At 43.3% G+C, this 20700-nt stretch overlaps 1 protein-coding gene across 3 annotated transcripts in view; it reads right to left on the bottom strand.

Moving 5' to 3' along the window:
* Positions 1–20700, bottom strand: part of PBRM1 (polybromo 1) — a 471441-nt gene that overhangs the window by 46627 nt on the left and 404114 nt on the right. The gene's annotated exons all lie outside the window — the stretch shown is intronic.

The raw sequence follows: 20700 nt of genomic DNA, 5'->3' as shown, positions 1-20700 counted from the left end.
CAAAAGGTGGCCCTTCGAAAAGCACCACAGCCTGATTACTCGTCACCCTAAAAAGTATAGACGACATGGGTTAAAACCCGAAGCCCAGTTAACTGCACATTAGTTACACCGCCGGCAAAGCCGAACTAAACCACTCAGTCCCAGAGTCCGTCAAGCCCAAACAACCTCAGAGGATCACAACTCCCATGAAGGTACCCAGCCAAGACAAGGACCGCTATCTGCCCCCAAAAGGGGAACAAAATCTCAAAAGAAATCCAAAGGATCATTCAACTCAGCAGAACATAGAACAACCCATGGTTGTCGTACAACAGCAACGCCCAGGGAGACGAACTCCCTAGAAACACAAGGACCACAAGCAAAAGATCCATACACAGGGAAACATGTCCCAAAAAGGACTCAAGGAACACCCTCATATTCCTGATCCATACCCAAAGACATTCCAGGAAAACTATGAGTTCCCCGATGCCTCATATCAGATCTAGATCTGCAAGCTAGACAGCAGAAATAGGATAACTATCCCAGCAGCTAGTAAATAGTTCTCCAAAAAAAACACGCACCATCTGAACAGGAACTCCCAATGGTCAGCTTCCAGGTAGAAAGCGGACTCACCGTTGCTAAACCCAAACATCGAAGGCATTTCAAAGCTTGCTAACAGCCAGTCAAAGTGCAATTAGCCGTAGCTGGTTACACCCTCCAAGTGCAATAGCTGTAGATGGGTTCAACTGCAAACCTTCCAAGGGCTCACAGACCTCTGAATATCGGGCTCCAAGGAGCGCCCTCTCCCAGCACCGAACGTCAGTGGAAAAGAGGAGGACATCCAAGACCTCCAACAAAGGAGAGAACCGTCTCTAGAGAAAACGGTCAACCCTGCATAGAGTAACCGACCCCCAATCTTCCCTCAACGATAATGGTCCCAGCCCAAAGGCTAGTCAAGACCAAAGACAAAAATCCCAGACTTCCGGAAGAGAAAGGAAGGGTCAACGTAGGAACAAAGCCCCCGGTTAGACCATTGACTGTTACAAACGGTATGCTACCCCAGCTCTAGAAGAAATGGGAATAAACCACGGAAACCTACCCTACTATAGAGGCGAGACCCCTCGGCCATATTGCCAACCCAGGTGAGGATACCTGGATTCTAAAGGAACAGCGTAAATGCACCAGAAGACCAGTAGGGAACCGTCAGAAGGACCTAAAGCCTAAGCTACAAAACAAGGCATCTCTCACAGAGTTCCAGCCTCTACGGAGAGAGGCCCGCGGGATCACAAACATCTAGTGTGAGATCGAACCATCCACACCCATCCAAGGAGAGACACAGACCTAGGTCAGGGTCCTCGAAAAAGGAATCAAACGAAGATCCAACTTCAAGAGGAATCCTAAGCTTCCTCCTACAAGGAGGAACACGTACCTCTAAGGTCCGTAGACTTGGCGATCTAGCAATAGCCTCAAACCCAAGAGTCACAAAGGACTTCCTTGATGGTCTAAGATTCAGCACCCAGGGCACTTGGATCACACAGAAATCTCATAGGCAAGTGTTAATACGTGCTAAACACACAGGCAAGGGAGCATCCAACACCCGAAGGTGAATGAGAACCCTGTACCTTGCTCGCCATCCGAACTTAAGGCACAACCCGCAATAGGATAAAAGGTCAACTACCTGACCCCAGAAGGGCGGCTCTCTGTAACCGACCTCGCCCCTTTACTGACAAGCCCCAAGGCTAAAGTTGCAACGAGGACTGAAATACACCCGAACGTCGAGACCATGGTCAGACCAAGGGTAATGGAAGAGACAACAGCCAGAGATCCTAGAAGGATCTATCTTCCAAAATCTTCTTTAAGCAGGCAACAGCTGGAGCTTCATAGCTCCCCACAGAGGCAGGGAACCCCTGCACACCAACTCTTAGAGTAACACAACTCTGAGCAGAGAAGGAATATGCCCGCACGTCCCGACCATATGATCCATTAAAGGGGACACCTGGATCTGAACCAGGGACCTCTTGATCTGTAGTCCAATGCCCTACCACTGAAGACGGGAAGGAAGGAAACTCCACAACTGCAAGAAAATGCTTAATAGGCTAAAGAGTCAGCGTCCAGAAGACCTCAAGTGAAAATGCAAATTATCAATCACACGGCACACCAGACCACATAGGTCACATACATCTCCCACTCCAAGAATGGAATAACGGTTCTGAGTCCCCGGGGACCTGAAGAACCATGATGATGTCTGCAAAAACAGATCCACATACCAGGCGAGAAGCCCAAACAGCCAACCTAGACTGGCTCTCATAACCCTCCGTTCAGAGGGGTTGTATTTAAACAACAGGCCTCATACTTTGGTAGGATCCAAGCCTGGTGTCCATAGAATAGGCCAAGAGACATTCAAAACCCAGCAGGATTAATCAGCACCATGAGGGTGACATGAACCCTGGTAACAGCCAAAAAAGTGTTCAACCAGTACCTGCCTGGTATAAGGACACTCTAAAACTGCCCAAGGTCCAAGAAAATTCATCCAGAAGGATCGATAAATTAACTAGAAAAACATAATTCTATTATTCAATAAGTGCGCAACTTCCGAGAAAGTTCCCACGCGACCTAAGTCGCAAGTATCGGTTCCAGAGAAGAACGTTCATAAAAACAAAAATCTAGCAGACATGAGCTTAAGAAAAAAACAAATTAAACATCCATCCGGATCAAAAAAATTAAATGAAGGCAGCACCCATTGGGTGAACGCCCAAGATGAATGAGGACGACAACGGAACCAGCCGATTAAAGCCCCATTAACCCAAGCTCAGAACTGGAACCGAAAAATGTAAAGCAAAAGAAAAACAGCAAAGTTAAGGAGATTGGCTTCATCCCCAAACATCCTATCCATTTTGCCATCCAGCTTCTAAGGCCTCACACCCCTCGGCCCGCTAGGACTGGGATCCTCCAACATTGCCATGTCTTAAAAGAACACTAAGGCGAGCCAGCCTATAACGGAAGGCAAAATCATCCCTCGCCGGATCAACTGAAGAACCTGGCTCCGAGATAGGGGCCCCTGAAGCCTCAGGGGCAAACGCTTCCCCAGAAGGCCGAACTGTATTGGGCGATCCCACACTCGACGGGCCCTGGTTAACGGAACATGGACAGTATCTTAGAAATACTTCACTTGGGAGATATAAAAGATTCAGCACCATAGAAATTGCCATGCGGAACCGTGCCGTAACCTCTGGAGGAAACAAGCCACCCTTCGGAGAAGGAGTAAAGGCCTTAGGGACACCTGCTTGCGTAGCCGGGAAATGGACTGGGACATTCGCTTCACGGGTCATAGAAACCTTGGAGGCGGATGGCTCAACGCACTCTAAGCTCCCTGCTTCAGGAGAAGAGAGTACTCTAGAACGGCAATCGGAACATAAGTGATGGGCATTGATTAGCCGAGCCATTTCATATTCATCACAAGACACATCCTCCGTATCGGAGGCATCCGTGTCGCGCATATCAGAATCCTCCATAAACTTGGGATTACAAAAATGATAAAAAACTAACTAGCACCCTTTAACACCCCCAATGGCTGGGGCACTCACCACCTCCCGTGACCCAGACAACCCAAGAGCCAGACTCTCTCGGTCGCACAGAGTCAGCATACGGAAGTGAGAAACAACGTAACCCGTCACAAGGTGCACCGTGCCAGTCACAAAAAGGGCGTGCAATCTGGAAAGATTGCGTCATTAAAAGAAGGCCGTTATGTTCCGTAAAGGCCGTGAGCCTAAGTATAGCTACACAATTGCAGATAGAACCATATAACAAACATGATTAAAAGTCCCCCCTGTTCAATAACCCACCTCAGGAGATATTAACCCATGATTCCTTATTAAGATAAAAGGAGTCCCACTGGGACCCCACCTTGTTTAGTTAACATTACATTCACATATCGAAATAAAATGAAACAAGCTTACCGAAATCTACGCCATGGAACAGGAACACGGCCCTTCAAGTGTGACAGATAGTAACCTCGCTTCTGACATGGACTTAAGTGAAGAAAGGTAGGCAGCAAAACTCGTCAACGCTGATTATCAAGGAACTGTTAATATGAGTCGGGATGGGTTTGCAGGAAAACTCCCCCTGCATCTCCGAACTTTCATCCATGCTCTCATTGAGAGGCTGACAGGATTACTTAAAATTCCAGTCCCATTGCGAAGAGTACTACCCTCCATAAGAGAGTCTCTCGAACTTCTGACACTTCTCTGCCAACCTCCTGTGACGAAAGGAATGACTGGGGGGATGAGGGAAGCGGGGGAGGTATTTAAGCCTTTGGCTGGGGTGTCTTTGCCTACTCCTGGTGGCCAGGTTCTGTATTTCCCAAAAGTAATGAATGCAGCTGTGGACTCTTCTCTTTTAAGAAGAAAAACAAAATGTATGCTTACCTGATAAATTTATTTCTCTTGTGGTGTATCCAGTCCACGGATTCATCCATTACTTGTGGGATATTCTTCTTCCCAACAGGAAGTTGCAAGAGGATCACCCACAGCAGAGCTGTCTATATAGCTCCTCCCCTAACTGCCACCTCCCAGTCATTCGACCGAAGACAAGCAAGAGAAAGGAGAAACTATAGGGTGCAGTGGTGACTGTAGTTTAAAAATTAAAAAACACCTGCCTTAAAATGACAGGGCGGGCCGTGGAAATAAATTTATCAGGTAAGCAAAATTTTGTTTTCTCTTGTAAGGTGTATCCAGTCCACGGATTCATCCATTACTTGTGGGATACCAATACCAAAGCTATAGGACACGGATGAAGGGAGGGACAAGGCAGGCGCTTAAACGGAAGGCACCACTGCCTGTAAGACCTTTCTCCCAAAAACAGCCTCCGAAGAAGCAAAAGTATCAAATTTGTAGAATTTAGAAAAAGTATGAAGCGAAGACCAAGTCGCCGCCTTACAAATCTATTCAACAGAAGCCTCATTTTTAAAGGCCCATGTGGAAGCCACCACTCTAGTGGAATGAGCTGTAATTCTTACAGGAGGCTGCTGGCCAGCAGTCTCATAAGCTAAGCGGATTATACTTCTTAACCAAAAATAAAGAGAAGTTGCTGAAGCCTTTTGGCCTTTCCTCTGTCCAGAGTAGACAACAAACAATGCAGATGTTTGACGAAAATCTTTAGTAGCTTGTAAATAAAACTTTAAAGCACGAACACGTCAAGATTGTGTAATAGACGTTCCTTCTTTGAAGAAGGATTAGGACACAGTGACGGAACAACAATCTCTTGATTGATATTCTTATTGGATACCACCTTAGGAAGAAACCCAGGTTTGGTACGCAAAACTACCTTATCTGCATGGAAGATCAGATAAGGGGAATCACACTGCAAGGCAAATAACTCTGAAACTCTTCGAGCCGAAGAGATAGCTACCAAGAACAGAACTTTCCAAGATAAAAGCTTGATATCTATGGAATGCAGAGGTTCAAACGGAACCCCTTGAAGAACTTTAAGAACTAAATTTAAACTCCATGGCGGAGCAACAGGTTTAAACACAGGTTTGATTCTAACTAAAGCCCGACAAAACGCCTGAACGTCTGGAACATCCGCCAGACGCTTGTGCAAAAGAATAGACATAGCATAAATCTGTCCCTTTAAGGAACTAGCTGACAATCCCATCTCCAATCCTTCTTGGAGAAAAGACAATATCCTGGGAATCCTGACTTTACTCCATGAGTAACCCTTGGATTCACACCAAAGAAGATATTTACACCATATCTTATGATAGATTTTCCTGGTGACAGGCTTTTGAGCCTGAATTAAGGCATCAATGACCGACTCGGAAAAACCACGTTTTGACAAAATCAAGCGTTCAATCTCCAAGCAGTCAGACGCAGAGAAATTAGATTTGGATGTTTGAAGGGACCTTGACGTAGAAGGTCCTGCCTCAGCGGCAGAGTCCAAGGTGGAAAGGATGACATGTCCACCAGATCTGCGTACCAAGTCCTGCGTGGCCACGCAGGAGCTATCAAAATCACTGAAGCTCTCTCCTGCTTGATCTTGGCAATCAGACGAGGGAGCAGAGGAAACGGTGGAAACACATAAGCCAGGTTGAAAGACCAAGGCGCTGCTAGAGCATCTATCAACGCTGCCTTGGGATCCCTGGAGCTGAACCCGTAACAAGGAAGCTTGGCGTTCTGACGAGATGCCATGAGATCCAGTTCTAGTTTGCCCCAAAGTGGAATCAACTGTGCAAACACCTCCGTATGGAGTTCCCACTCCCCCGGGTGAAAAGTCTGCCGACTTAGAAAATCCGCCTCCCAGTTCTCTACTCCTGGGATATGGATAGCTGATAGATGGCAAGAGTGAACCTCTGCCCATAGAATTATTTTTGAAACCTCCAACATTGCTAGGAAACTCCTTGTTCCCCCTTGATGGTTGATGTAAGCTACAGTCGTGAGGTTGTCCGACTGAAATCTGATGAACCTGACCGCAGCTAGCGGAGGCCAAGCCTGAAGAGCATTGAATATCGCTCGTAGTTCCAGAATGTTTATCGGAAGGAGTGTCTCCTCCTGAGTCCACAAGCCCTGAGACTTCAGGGAGTTCCAGACTGCACCCCAGCCCAGAAGGCTGGCATCTGTCGTTACTATTGTCCAATCTGGCCTGCGGAAGGTCATACCCTTGGATAGATGGACCCGAGATAACCACCAGAGAAGAGAATCCCTGGCCTCTTGATCCAGATTTAGTAGAGGGGACAAATCTGTGTAATGCCCATTCCACTGGCTGAGCATGCAGAGTTGCAGCAGTCTGAGATGTAGGCGGGCAAACGGCACTATGTCCATTGCCGCTACCATTAAGCCGATTACTTCCATACACTGAGCCACTGAAGGGCGAGAAGTAGAATAAAGAACACAGCAGGAATTTAGAAGTTTTGACAACCTGGCCTCTGTCAGGTAAATCTTCATTTCTACAGAATCTATCAGAGTTCCTAGGAAGGAAACTCTTGTGAGAGGGGATAGAGAACTTTTTTCTTCGTTCACTTTCCACCCATGCGACCTCAGAAATGCCAGAACAATGTCCGTGTGAGACCTGGCAACTTGAAAAGTCGACGCCTGTATCAGAATGTCGTCTGAGTAAGGGGCTACTGCTATAGCCCGCGGCCTTAGGACCGCTAGAAGGGACCGTAGAACCTTTGTAAAGATTCTTGGTGCCGTGGTCAACCCGAAGGGAAGAGCCACAAACTGGTAGTGCCTGTATTGACCCTCCTGGATCATAGGAAGGATGGTTCGAATAGTCTCCATCTTGAAGGATGGGACTCTGAGAAATTTGTTTAAGATCTTGAGATCTTAGATTGGTCTGAATGTTCCCTCTTTCTTGGGAACAACAAACAGATTTGAATAAAAGCCCTGTCCCTGTTCCTCCTGCGGAACTGGGTGGATCACTCCCATAACTAGGAGGTCTTGAACACAATGTAAGAATGCTTCTCTCTTTATCTGGTTTGCAGATAAAAGTGAGAGATGAAATCTCCCATTTGGGGGAGAGGTTTTGAATTCCAGAAGATAACCCTTGGACACAATTTCCAATGCCCAGGGATCCTGGCCATCTCTTGCCCAAGCCTGGGCGAAGAGAGAGAGAGTCTGCCTCCTACTAGATCCATTTCCGGATCGGGGGCTGCTCCTTCATGCTGTCTTAGAGGCAGCAGCAGGCTTCTTGGCCTGTTTCCCCTTGTTCCAAGCCTGGTTAGGTCTCCAGACCGGCTTAGACTGGGCAAAAGTTTCCTCTTGTTTTGTGTTAGAGGAAGTTGAAGCTGCGCCACTCTTGAAGTTTCGAAAGGGCCGAAAACTAGACTGTTTGGTCCTTAATTTGTTGGACCTGTCTTGAGGAAGGGCGTGACCTTTTCCTCCAGTGATGTCAGAAATGATCTCCTTCAGTCCAGGCCCGAATAGGATCTGTCCTTTGAAGGGAATGTTGAGAAGTTTAGACTTTGAAGTAACGTCAGCTGACCAGGATATAAGCCATAGTGCCCTACGCGCCTGAATAGCAAAACCTGAATTTTTAGCCGTTAGCTTGGTTAAATGAACAACGGCATCAGAAACAAATGAATTGGCTAGCTTAAGGGCCCTAAGCTTGTCAATAATATCTTCCAATGGGGTTTCAACCTGTAGAGCCTCCTCTAGGGAATCAAACCAGAAAGCTGCGGCAGCAGTGACTGGGGCAATGCATGCAAGAGGCTGGAGAATAAAACCTTGTTGAATAAATATTTTCTTAAGGTAACCCTCTAATTTTTTATCCATTGGATCTAGAAAAGCACAACTGTCCTCGACAGGGATAGTGGTACGCTTAGCTAGAGTAGAAACTGCTCCCTCCACCTTAGGGACCGTCTGCCATAAGTCCCGTGTAGCGGCATCTATAGGAAACATCTTTTTAAAAACAGGAGGGGGAGAGAACGGTACACCTGGTCTATCCCATTCCTAAGTAATAATTTCAGAAAACCTTTTAGGGATTGGAAAAACATCAGTGTAAGTAGGTACTGCATAGTATTTATCCAATCTACATCATTTCTCTGGGACTACAATAGTGTCACAGTCGTCCAGAGTTGCTAAAACCTCCCTGAGCAATACGCGGAGGTGTTCAAGCTTAAATTTAAATGTAGACATATCAGAATCAGATTGAAGTATCTTCCCTGAATCAGAAAAATCACCCACAGATTGAAGCTCCCCTGCTTCAGCTTCATTATATTGTGAAGGTGTATCAGAGATAGCTACTAAATCGTCAGAGAGCTCTGTATTTATTCTAGTCCCAGAACTGTCTCGCTTTCCTTGCAATCCTGGCAGTTTAGATAATACCTCTGTAAGGGTATGATTCATAACTGCTGCCATGTCTTGCAAGGTATACGCAATGGGCGTGCTAGATGTACTTGGCGTCACCTGAGCGGGATTTATAGGATCTGACACGTGGGGAGAGTTAGACGGCATAACTTCCTCCTTGTCAATTTCATCTGATGATAAATTCTTTAAAGCCGGAATATGGTCTTTGTAATCTATAGTAAAATCAGTGCATTTGGTACACATTCTAAGAGGGGGTTCCACAATGGCTTCTAAACATAATGAACAATGAGTTTCCTCTATGTCAGACATGTTTAAACAGACTAGTAATGAGACGAGCAAGCTTGGAAAACACTTTAATAACTGTGAACAAGCAAAAAATAAAAACGGTACTGTGCCTTTAAGAGAAAAAAACAATCACAGAAACTGCTAAAACAGTGAAAAAAGCAGTAAATCTAACGAAATTTTTACAGTGTGTATAATAGGCTGAAAGAGCATTGCACCCACTTGCAAATGGATGATTAACCCCTTAGTTTCAAAACCGGATAAAAAAAAAATGATATAAACATTTTTAAACAGTCACAACAAACTGCCACAGCTCTACTGTGGCCCTACCTGCCCATACAACGACTTTGGAAGGCACAAAAACCCCTTAGGGAGGTCCTACATGTTCAGGGGACTCCTTCAGGTAAGCTGGATGTCTCAAGCTGCAAAAACTAATGGAAAATAGGCCACTCCCAACCTGTACTCACAGTGAGAGGGCCTTAAAAATCTATCCCTAGGCAAAATCTAGTCAGCCATGTGGAAAAACTGGGCCCCAGAATAAAGTTTTATCACCAATATGAAATAAACGTTTATACACCTCAAGCAAACATTATATCTATTCAGTAATGTGAGTAAATAATAAAAATATTACCCTTTACAGCAAGCATGATACCAGTCGTTATTAAATCACTGTAATCAGGCTTGCCTTAAATAAATCCGGTATTGTCAGCATTTTCTAGCTTATCATTTCTCTAGAAAAATTTAAAACTGCACATACCTCAGAGCAGGAGACCCTGCACACTATTCGCCCAGCTGAAGTTACCAATCTCTTCAGTTATGTGTGAGAACAGCAATGGATCTTGGTTACAACCTGCTAAGATCATCAAAGACAACAGGCAGACTCTTCTTCAACTTTCTGCCTGAGGCTAAAATAGTACAACTCCGGTACCATTTGAAAATAAACTTTTGATTGAAGATAAACTACATTAATGCACCACATCTCTCTAGCTGCTTCCCTTGTCGAGAGCTGCAAGAGAATGACTGGGAGGTGGCAGTTAGGGGAGGAGCTATATAGACAGCTCTGCTGTGGGTAATCCTCTTGCAGCTTCCTGTTGGGAAGGAGAATATCCCACAAGTAATGGATGAATCCGTGGACTGGATACACCTTACAAGAGAAAATGTATTTAACAACATGTAGAGATGCTAAAGAATCTATTTGTGTTTATACTATATATGTAAATACAGTTGATTCGAAGTACTATGGGTTACATGTACAGAGTGATCAAAATTATTATGAATAAAGAATAACTTTATATTTAAAAAAAAATTTGTTTAGACAAACAAAATTATCATAAATATTAAAGGGACACTGAACCCAATTTTTTTCTTTCATGATTAAGATAGAACATGAAATTTTAAGCAACTTTCTAATTTAGTTCTATTATCAATTTTTCTTTGTTCTCGTTTTTTTATTTTAAAAGCAGGAATGTAAATCTTAGCAGCCAGCCCATTTTAGGTTCAGCACCATGGATAGCGCTTGCTTATTGGAGGCTTACATCTACCCACCAATAAGCAAGCATAACCCAGGTTCTCAACCAAAAATGGGCCGGCTCCTATGCACCACATTCCTGATTTTAAATAAAGATATCAAGAGAACGAAGAAAAATTGGTAATAGGAGTAAATTAGAAAGGTGCTAAAAATTTCATGCTCTATCTGAATCGTGAAAGAAAAAAATTGGTTTCAGTGTCCCTTTAAAAATAATAAAAATTTGATGGTGTTTCACAAGCACTGAGGAGTAAAAAAGGCATTGCTGTTAGTATTACCTAAAAACCTGTAAAATGGTTATTTATAGCAAAGATATTAGTGTCATGACATGGAGACATAGAAACGTAGATTGACAGCAGATAAACATAGGCCCATCACGTCTGTTTATATTTCCTATAAAGTGCAAGCTTAATAAGCCCTTAGGCTAGCCTTATGCTTATTCCAGGCAAATCCCCTATACTAGTTGTCTTTACCCCCTCTAATGTGAGTTTATTCCACGAATCAACCAACTGCCCCACAGAAACATAATTCTAATGCTTCATTGGCATAAAAATATAAGCTCATAATGCTCATAAGCTAAATACAACATTTTTATTTTTTGATTTGTTTTCCCCCAGTAATGGTCATCTAGCAGTAGTGGGTACAGTATTCTGACACCACGGCTTGACAAACACATTAACTAACAAAACCCTACCATCTGTGTTTACCAATGGATGGGATTTACAAACGGTTTGGTGGCTTGTTCTTACTCTTATTAAATTAGCTTCTAGTTCTCCATTTATTAAATAATATTGACCACTTAAGAACTGATCTGAAGAAACATTTTGGGGAATTGTCCACAAGGGGATCAGATTTTTTTTAAAAATAAAATAAAAAAAGTCACAGGGAAATCTTGTGTAAAAGTGTACAATAATATCTGAATTTTACTTCAAATTCAAACTTTCAAAATCCAGGAAATTACAAAATGAATCACTTGATTAAATGTACATAAAATATTATTAATGACATCAATCATTAAAGGGACAGTAAACAACTTCTAAATTACAAGATATTTTTGTTGTGTTTCTATAGAATGACACACCAGCCAAGTCTTTACATTTTTAAAGCAAATTAACATCCTTTTTAATGCAAACATTTTTAAATAGCCAAACTCCACCCACCATTTGCCTTATTTTGGAGGAGTCAATCTGGGCTTTAGTCTACAGACAATAAGGCACGATCATAAAGTGCTCTGTTTTGCAGTTAAAGTCAGTTATTAACAGATATGTAGCATGGTTAACCTTGAGAAATCAGAATGTTCAGAGAATGAGAAATAGCTCAGTTTTCAGGGCTAAATTACATGAAAAGTGGGCACAATAAATAATAAAATGTATTGCAAAGTTGTTTCATTGTGCACAATTAAACATTTTATTTAACCCCTTAAGGACAAGGCCATTTTTCAATTTTCTTCCCTTAAGGACCAGGGCTATTTTTACATTTCTGCTGTGTTTGTGTTTAGCTGTAATTTTCCTCTTACTCATTTACTGTACCCACGCATTAAAACAGAATTTATGTTTACCTGATAAATTACTTTCTCCAACGGTGTGTCCGGTCCACGGCGTCATCCTTACTTGTCGGATATTCTCTTCCCCAACAGGAAATGGCAAAGAGCCCAGCAAAGCTGGTCACATGATCCCTCCTAGGCTCCGCCTACCCCAGTCATTCGACCGACGTTAAGGAGGAATATTTGCATAGGAGAAACCATATGGTACCGTGGTGACTGTAGTTAAAGAAAATAAATTATCAGACCTGATTAAAAAAACCAGGGCGGGCCGTGGACCGGACACACCGTTGGAGAAAGTAATTTATCAGGTAAACATAAATTCTGTTTTCTCCAACATAGGTGTGTCCGGTCCACGGCGTCATCCTTACTTGTGGGAACCAATACCAAAGCTTTAGGACACGGATGAAGGGAGGGAGCAAATCAGGTCACCTAAATGGAAGGCACCACGGCTTGCAAAACCTTTCTCCCAAAAATAGCCTCAGAAGAAGCAAAAGTATCAAACTTGTAAAATTTGGTAAAAGTGTGCAGTGAAGACCAAGTCGCTGCCCTACATATCTGATCAACAGAAGCCTCGTTCTTGAAGGCCCATGTGGAAGCCACAGCCCTAGTGGAATGAGCTGTGATTCTTTCGGGAGGCTGCCGTCCGGTAGTTTCGTAAGCCAATCTGATGATGCTTTTAATCCAAAAAGAGAGAGAGGTAGAAGTTGCTTTTTGACCTCTCCTTTTACCAGAATAAACAACAAACAAGGAAGATGTTTGTCTAAAATCCTTTGTAGCATCTAAATAGAATTTTAGAGCGCGAACAACATCCAAATTGTGCAACAAACGTTCCTTCTTTGAAACTGGTTTCGGACACAGAGAAGGTACGATAATCCCCTGGTTAATGTTTTTGTTAGAAACAACTTTTGGAAGAAAACCAGGTTTAGTACGTAAAACCACCTTATCTGCATGGAACACCAGATAAGGAGGAGAACACTGCAGAGCAGATAATTCTGAAACTCTTCTAGCAGAAGAAATTGCAACTAAAAACAAAACTTTCCAAGATAATAACTTAATATCAACGGAATGCAAGGGTTCAAACGGAACCCCCTGAAGAACTGAAAGAACTAAATTGAGACTCCAAGGAGGAGTCAAAGGTTTGTAAACAGGCTTAATTCTAACCAGAGCCTGAACAAAGGCTTGAACATCTGGCACAGCAGCCAGTCTTTTGTGAAGTAACACCGACAAGGCAGAAATCTGTCCCTTCAGGGAACTTGCAGATAATCCTTTTTCCAATCCTTCTTGAAGGAAGGATAGAATCCTAGGAATCTTAACCATGTCCCAAGAGAATCCTTTAGATTCACACCAACAGATATATTTTTTCCAAATTTTGTGGTAAATCTTTCTAGTTACAGGCTTTCTGGCCTGAACAAGAGTATCAATAACAGAATCTGAGAACCCTCGCTTCGATAAGATCAAGCGTTCAATCTCCAAGCAGTCAGCTGGAGTGAAACCAGATTCGGATGTTCGAACGGACCCTGAACAAGAAGGTCTCGTCTCAAAGGTAGCTTCCAAGGTGGAGCCGATGACATATTCACCAGATCTGCATACCAAGTCCTGCGTGGCCACGCAGGAGCTATCAAGATCACCGACGCCCTCTCCTGATTGATCCTGGCTACCAGCCTGGGGATGAGAGGAAACGGCGGGAACACATAAGCTAGTTTGAAGGTCCAAGGTGCTACTAGTGCATCCACTAGAGCCGCCTTGGGATCCCTGGATCTGGACCCGTAGCAAGGAACTTTGAAGTTCTGACGAGAGGCCATCAGATCCATGTCTGGAATGCCCCACAGCTGAGTGACTGGGGCAAAGATTTCCGGATGGAGTTCCCACTCCCCCGGATGCAATGTCTGACGACTCAGAAAATCCGCTTCCCAATTTTCCACTCCTGGGATGTGGATAGCAGACAGGTGGCAGGAGTGAGACTCCGCCCATAGAATGATTTTGGTCACTTCTTCCATCGCTAGGGAACTCCTTGTTCCCCCCTGATGGTTGATGTACGCAACAGTTGTCATGTTGTCTGATTGAAACCGTATGAACTTGGCCCTCGCTAGCTGAGGCCAAGCCTTGAGAGCATTGAATATCGCTCTCAGTTCCAGAATATTTATCGGTAGAAGAGATTCTTCCCGAGACCAAAGACCCTGAGCTTTCAGGGATCCCCAGACCGCGCCCCAGCCCATCAGACTGGCGTCGGTCGTGACAATGACCCACTCTGGTCTGCGGAATGTCATCCCTTGTGACAGGTTGTCCAGGGACAGCCACCAACGGAGTGAGTCTCTGGTCCTCTGATTTACTTGTATCTTCGGAGACAAGTCTGTATAGTCCCCATTCCACTGACTGAGCATGCACAGTTGAAATGGTCTTAGATGAATGCGCGCAAAAGGAACTATGTCCATTGCCGCTACCATCAACCCGATCACTTCCATGCACTGAGCTATGGAAGGAAGAGGAACGGAATGAAGTATCCGACAAGAGTCTAGAAGCTTTGTTTTTCTGGCCTCTGTCAGAAAAATCCTCATTTCTAAGGAGTCTATTATTGTTCCCAAGAAGGGAACCCTTGTTGACGGGGATAGAGAACTCTTTTCCACGTTCACTTTCCACCCGTGAGATCTGAGAAAGGCCAGGACAATGTCCGTGTGAGCCTTTGCTTGAGGAAGGGACGACGCTTGAATCAGAATGTCGTCCAAGTAAGGTACTACAGCAATGCCCCTTGGTCTTAGCACAGCTAGAAGGGACCCTAGTACCTTTGTGAAAATCCTTGGAGCAGTGGCTAATCCGAAAGGAAGCGCCACGAACTGGTAATGTTTGTCCAGGAATGCGAACCTTAGGAACCGATGATGTTCCTTGTGGATAGGAATATGTAGATACGCATCCTTTAAATCCACCGTGGTCATGAATTGACCTTCCTGGATGGAAGGAAGAATAGTTCGAATGGTTTCCATCTTGAACGATGGAACCTTGAGAAACTTGTTTAAGATCTTGAGATCTAAGATTGGTCTGAACGTTCCCTCTTTTTTGGGAACTATGAACAGATTGGAGTAGAACCCCATCCCTTGTTTTCTTAATGGAACAGGATGAATCACTCCCATTTTTAACAGGTCTTCTACACAATGTAAGAATGCCTGTCTTTTTATGTGGTCTGAAGACAACTGAGACCTGTGGAACCTCCCCCTTGGGGGAAGTCCCTTGAATTCCAGAAGATAACCTTGGGAGACTATTTCTAGCGCCCAAGGATCCAGAACATCTCTTGCCCAAGCCTGAGCGAAGAGAGAGAGTCTGCCCCCCACCAGATCCGGTCCCGGATCGGGGGCCAACATTTCATGCTGTCTTGGTAGCAGTGGCAGGTTTCTTGGCCTGCTTTCCCTTGTTCCAGCCTTGCATTGGTCTCCAAGCTGGCTTGGCTTGAGAAGTATTACCCTCTTGCTTAGAGGACGTAGCACCTTGGGCTGGTCCGTTTCTACGAAAGGGACGAAAATAAGGTTTATTTTTTGCCTTGAAAGGCCGATCCTGAGGAAGGGCGTGGCCCTTACCCCCAGTGATATCAGAGATAATCTCTTTCAAGTCAGGGCCAAACAGCGTTTTCCCCTTGAAAGGAATGTTAAGTAGCTTGTTCTTGGAAGACGCATCAGCCGACCAAGATTTCAACCAAAGCGCTCTGCGCGCCACGATAGCAAACCCAGAATTCTTAGCCGCTAACCTAGCCAATTGCAAAGTGGCGTCTAGGGTGAAAGAATTAGCCAATTTGAGAGCATTGATTCTGTCCATAATCTCCTCCAAAGGAGGAGAATCACTATCGACCGCTCTTATCAGATCATCGAACCAGAAACATGCGGCTGTAGCGACAGGGACAATGCATGAAATTGGTTGTAGAAGGTAACCTTGCTGAACAAACATCTTTTTAAGCAAACCTTCTAATTTTTTATCCATAGGATCTTTGAAAGCACAACTATCCTCTATGGGTATAGTGGTGCGTTTGTTTAAAGTGGAAACCGCTCCCTCGACCTTGGGGACTGTCTGCCATAAGTCCTTTCTGGGGTCGACCATAGGAAACAATTTTTTAAATATGGGGGGAGGGACGAAAGGAATACCGGGCCTTTCCCATTCTTTATTAACAATGTCCGCCACCCGCTTGGGTATAGGAAAAGCTTCTGGGAGCCCCGGCACCTCTAGGAACTTGTCCATTTTACAAAGTTTCTCTGGGATGACCAACTTGTCACAATCATCCAGAGTGGATAATACCTCCTTAAGCAGAATGCGGAGATGTTCCAACTTAAATTTAAATGCAATCACATCAGGTTCAGCCTGTTGAGAAATGTTCCCTGAATCAGTAATTTCTCCCTCAGACAAAACCTCCCTGGCCCCATCAGACTGGGTTAGGGGCCCTTCAGAAATATTATTATCAGCGTCGTCATGCTCTTCAGTATCTAAAACAGAGCAGCCGCGCTTACGCTGATAAGTGTTCATTTTGGCTAAAATGTTTTTGACAGAATTATCCATTACAGCCGTTAATTGTTGCATAGTAAGGAGTATTGGCGCGCTAGATGTACTAGGGGCCTCCTGAGTGGGCAAGACTCGTGTAGACGAAGGAGGGAATGATGCAGTACCATGCTTACTCCCCTCACTTGAGGAATCATCTTGGGCATCATTATCATTATCACATAAATCACATTTATTTAAATGAATAGGAATTCTGGCTTCCCCACATTCAGAACACAGTCTATCTGGTAGTTCAGACATGTTAAACAGGCATAAACTTGATAACAAAGTACAAAAAACGTTTTAAAATAAAACCGTTACTGTCACTTTAAATTTTAAACTGAACACACTTTATTACTGCAATTGCGAAAAAACATGAAGGAATTGTTCAAAATTCACCAAATTTTCACCACAGTGTCTTAAAGCCTTAAAAGTATTGCACACCAAATTTGGAAGCTTTAACCCTTAAAATAACGGAACCGGAGCCGTTTTGAACTTTAACCCCTTTACAGTCCCTGGTATCTGCTTTGCTGAGACCCAACCAAGCCCAAAGGGGAATACGATACCAAATGACGCCTTCAGAAAGTCTTTTCTAAGTATCAGAGCTCCTCTCACATGCGACTGCATGCCATGCCTCTCAAAAACAAGTGCGCCACACCGGCGCGAAAATGAGGCTCTGCTTATGCTTTGGGAAAGCCCCTAAGAATAAGGTGTCTAAAACAGTGCCTGCCGATATTATTATATCAAAATACCCAGATAAAATGATTCCTCAAGGCTAAATATGTGTTAATAATGAATCGATTTAGCCCAGAAAAAGTCTACAGTTTTAATAAGCCCTTGTGAAGCCCTTATTTACGATCGTAATAAACATGGCTTACCGGATCCCATAGGGAAAATGACAGCTTCCAGCATTACATTGTCTTGTTAGAATGTGTCATACCTCAAGCAGCAAGAGACTGCACACTGTTCCCCCAACTGAAGTTAATTGCTCTCAACAGTCCTGTGTGGAACAGCCATGGATTTTAGTGACGGTTGCTAAAATCATTTTCCTCATACAAACAGAAATCTTCATCTCTTTTCTGTTTCTGAGTAAATAGTACATACCAGCACTATTTCAAAATAACAAACTCTTGATTGAATAATAAAAACTACAGTTAAACACTAAAAAACTCTAAGCCATCTCCGTGGAGATGTTGCCTGTACAACGGCAAAGAGAATGACTGGGGTAGGCGGAGCCTAGGAGGGATCATGTGACCAGCTTTGCTGGGCTCTTTGCCATTTCCTGTTGGGGAAGAGAATATCCCACAAGTAAGGATGACGCCGTGGACCGGACACACCTATGTTGGAGAAATACCGTTTTTCTCGCCATTAAATTAACTTTCTAAAGAAACCATTATTTTCATCATATCATTTATTATAAAAAATATAATGAAAAAATGTAAAAAAAACCCCACACTTTTTCTAACTTTGACCCCCCAAATCTGTTACATATCTACAGCCACCAAAAAACACCCATGCTAAATAGTTTCTAAATTTTGTCCTGAGTTTAGAAATACCCAATGTTTACATGTTCTTTGCTTTTTTTTTGCAAATTATAGGGCGATAAATCACTTTGCTATTTCCAAAGCATTTTTTTCACAAAATTACGCTAGTTACATTGGAACACTGAGATCAGTCAGGATTCCCTGAATATCCCTTTACATGAATATATTTTTTTTTTAGTAGACAACCCAAAGTATTGATTTAAGCCCATTTTGGTATATTTCATGCCACCATTTCATCGCCAAAAGCGATCAAATAAAACAAAGCGTTAACTTTTTCACAAACTTTAGGTTTCTTACTGAAATAATTTACAAACAGCTTGTGCAATTATGGCACAAATGGTTGTAAATGCTTCTCTGGGATCCCCTTTGTTCAGAAACAGCAGACATACATGGCTTTGGCGTTGCTTTTTGGTAATTAGAAGGCAGCTAAATACAGCTGCGCAACCACACGTATATTATGCCCAGCAGTGAAGGGGTTAATTAGGGAGCCTGTAGGGAGCTTGTAGGGTTAATTTTAGCTTTAGTGTAGTAGACAACCCACAGTATTGATCTAGGCCCATTTTGGTATATTTCATGCCACCATTTCACTGCCAAATGCAATCAAATAAAAAAAATTGTTAACTTTTTTCAGAATTTTAGGTTTCTCACTGAAATTATTTACAAACAGTTAATGCAATCATGGCACAAATGGTTGTAAATGCTTCTCTGGGATCCCCTTTGTTCAGAAATAGCAGACATATATGGCTTTGGCGTTGCTTTTTGGTAATTAGAAGGCCGCTAACTGCTGCTGCGCACCACACGTGTATTATGTCTAGCAGTGAAGGGGTTAATTAGGGAGCTTGTAGGGTTAATTTTAGTTTTAGTGTAGAGCTCAGCCTCCCACCTGACAAATCCCACACCCTGATCCCTCCCAAATAGCTCTCTTCCCTCCCCCACAATTGTCCGCCATCTTAAGTACTGGCAGAAAGTCTTCCAGTACTAAAATAAAATATTATTCTGCCTTGTAGGATCTTCCCTTAGCCCCCAACCTCCCTGATTCCCCCCCCCTTTCCCAAAAACAGCTCTCTGTGCCTCCCCCCTCGACCTACTGGCCTCCATCTTAGGTACTGGCAGCTGTCTGCCAGTACCCATTTTCAACAAATGTGCCCTTTTTTTTAAAAATAGAATCCCCCTATTTTTTGTAGTGTAGCTCCCCCCTCAATACCCTACCCCTTCCCCCTCCGGGGAGCTCGCTACGCTAGATTACCTGTTTACAGTAAGCAGCATCACTGTTTCAGTTGAGCAAATAGCGGAGCGAGCTGCACGTGCGCAGTTGCACTTCAAGGCTAAGTCAGCTAATAGAAGCACGGGAGCGTGCTGTAAGTAAATTGCATAGGGCGCATTGTGAGGCTCCTATTGGCTGGAAGAGCTGCCAGTCAAATTCCACACTAAGAAAATCTATGACAGAGGCTGTATCAAAGCAGGTAACGGAGCCTCACAATAATGGTGTTTTATAGAAGTTTTATTCGATTTTGAAGAAAATAAGCACCTCAATATGCTTATAATTACCAGAGCTTTCAATATATCTAAAGTTACTGAGGTGACTTTACCATCACTTTACGTGCTACTGGAGGTCATTTTTCAGTGAGAAAGTCATGCATATTATATTTATTGTTTTCAGAAGACCCAGCAGATTCAAACTATACCATTATTTTATGCAGATATCATGAAGTCTAAAAAACGTGCAATTTTTTACTAAAATTTTAATATACAAGGTTATAAAACAATAGTGTGTGTGTGTGTTTTCCCCTGAACTCAAAAGTAAGGAAGAGTTATCCTCATATAAACAAAGGGCTTTTGATATCTTTATGGATCTTTGACCTGCACATAGGGACTCCCATGAGCCTCTATGAAAATACACGTGATCACCTGGCTATTAAAACCTATATTGGGGCTTTAATTTAAGAGAGTCTTAGGGTCTTTAAAACAAGGGGTCTTGGGAGTTTCTATGCCTTTTTGATGGCCTGTTAGAGGGATATTTATATGTTGTGCTTAAAAACATGTGTACTTTTATTTTTAATTAGAAGTCCCCAAGACACACTTACTTTTAACCAGTGGGTCTTAATGGAGCTGAGATAGAGGGGTTTGAACAGCAACCCCTCCATCCATCTACCTTAAAGGAAAAGTCTAGTCAAAAATAAACATTTGGGATGCAATTTTAAGCAACTTTCTAATTTACTCCTATTATTCCTTTTTCTTTGTTCTCTTGGTATCTTTATTTGAATGTTAGCTTAGGAGCCAGCCCATTTTTTTCAGCACCTAGGATGTGCTTGCTGATTGGTAGCTACATTTAGACACCAATACGAAAGTGCTACCCAGGTGCTGAACCAAAATGGGCTGGCTTCTATGCTTACATTCAAATAAAGATACCAAGAGAACAAAGAAAAATTGATAATAGAAGTAAATTAGAAAGTTGGCTAAAATTGCACGCTCTATATCTGAATCAGTTTCATTTTGACTAGACTATCCCTTTAAGCC

Source organism: Bombina bombina, chromosome 7, assembly GCF_027579735.1.
Source record: "Bombina bombina isolate aBomBom1 chromosome 7, aBomBom1.pri, whole genome shotgun sequence".
NCBI lineage: Eukaryota > Metazoa > Chordata > Amphibia > Anura > Bombinatoridae > Bombina > Bombina bombina.
The sequence above is the reverse complement of the archived record's forward strand: the minus strand, read 5'-3'. Positions and strand labels throughout refer to the sequence as shown.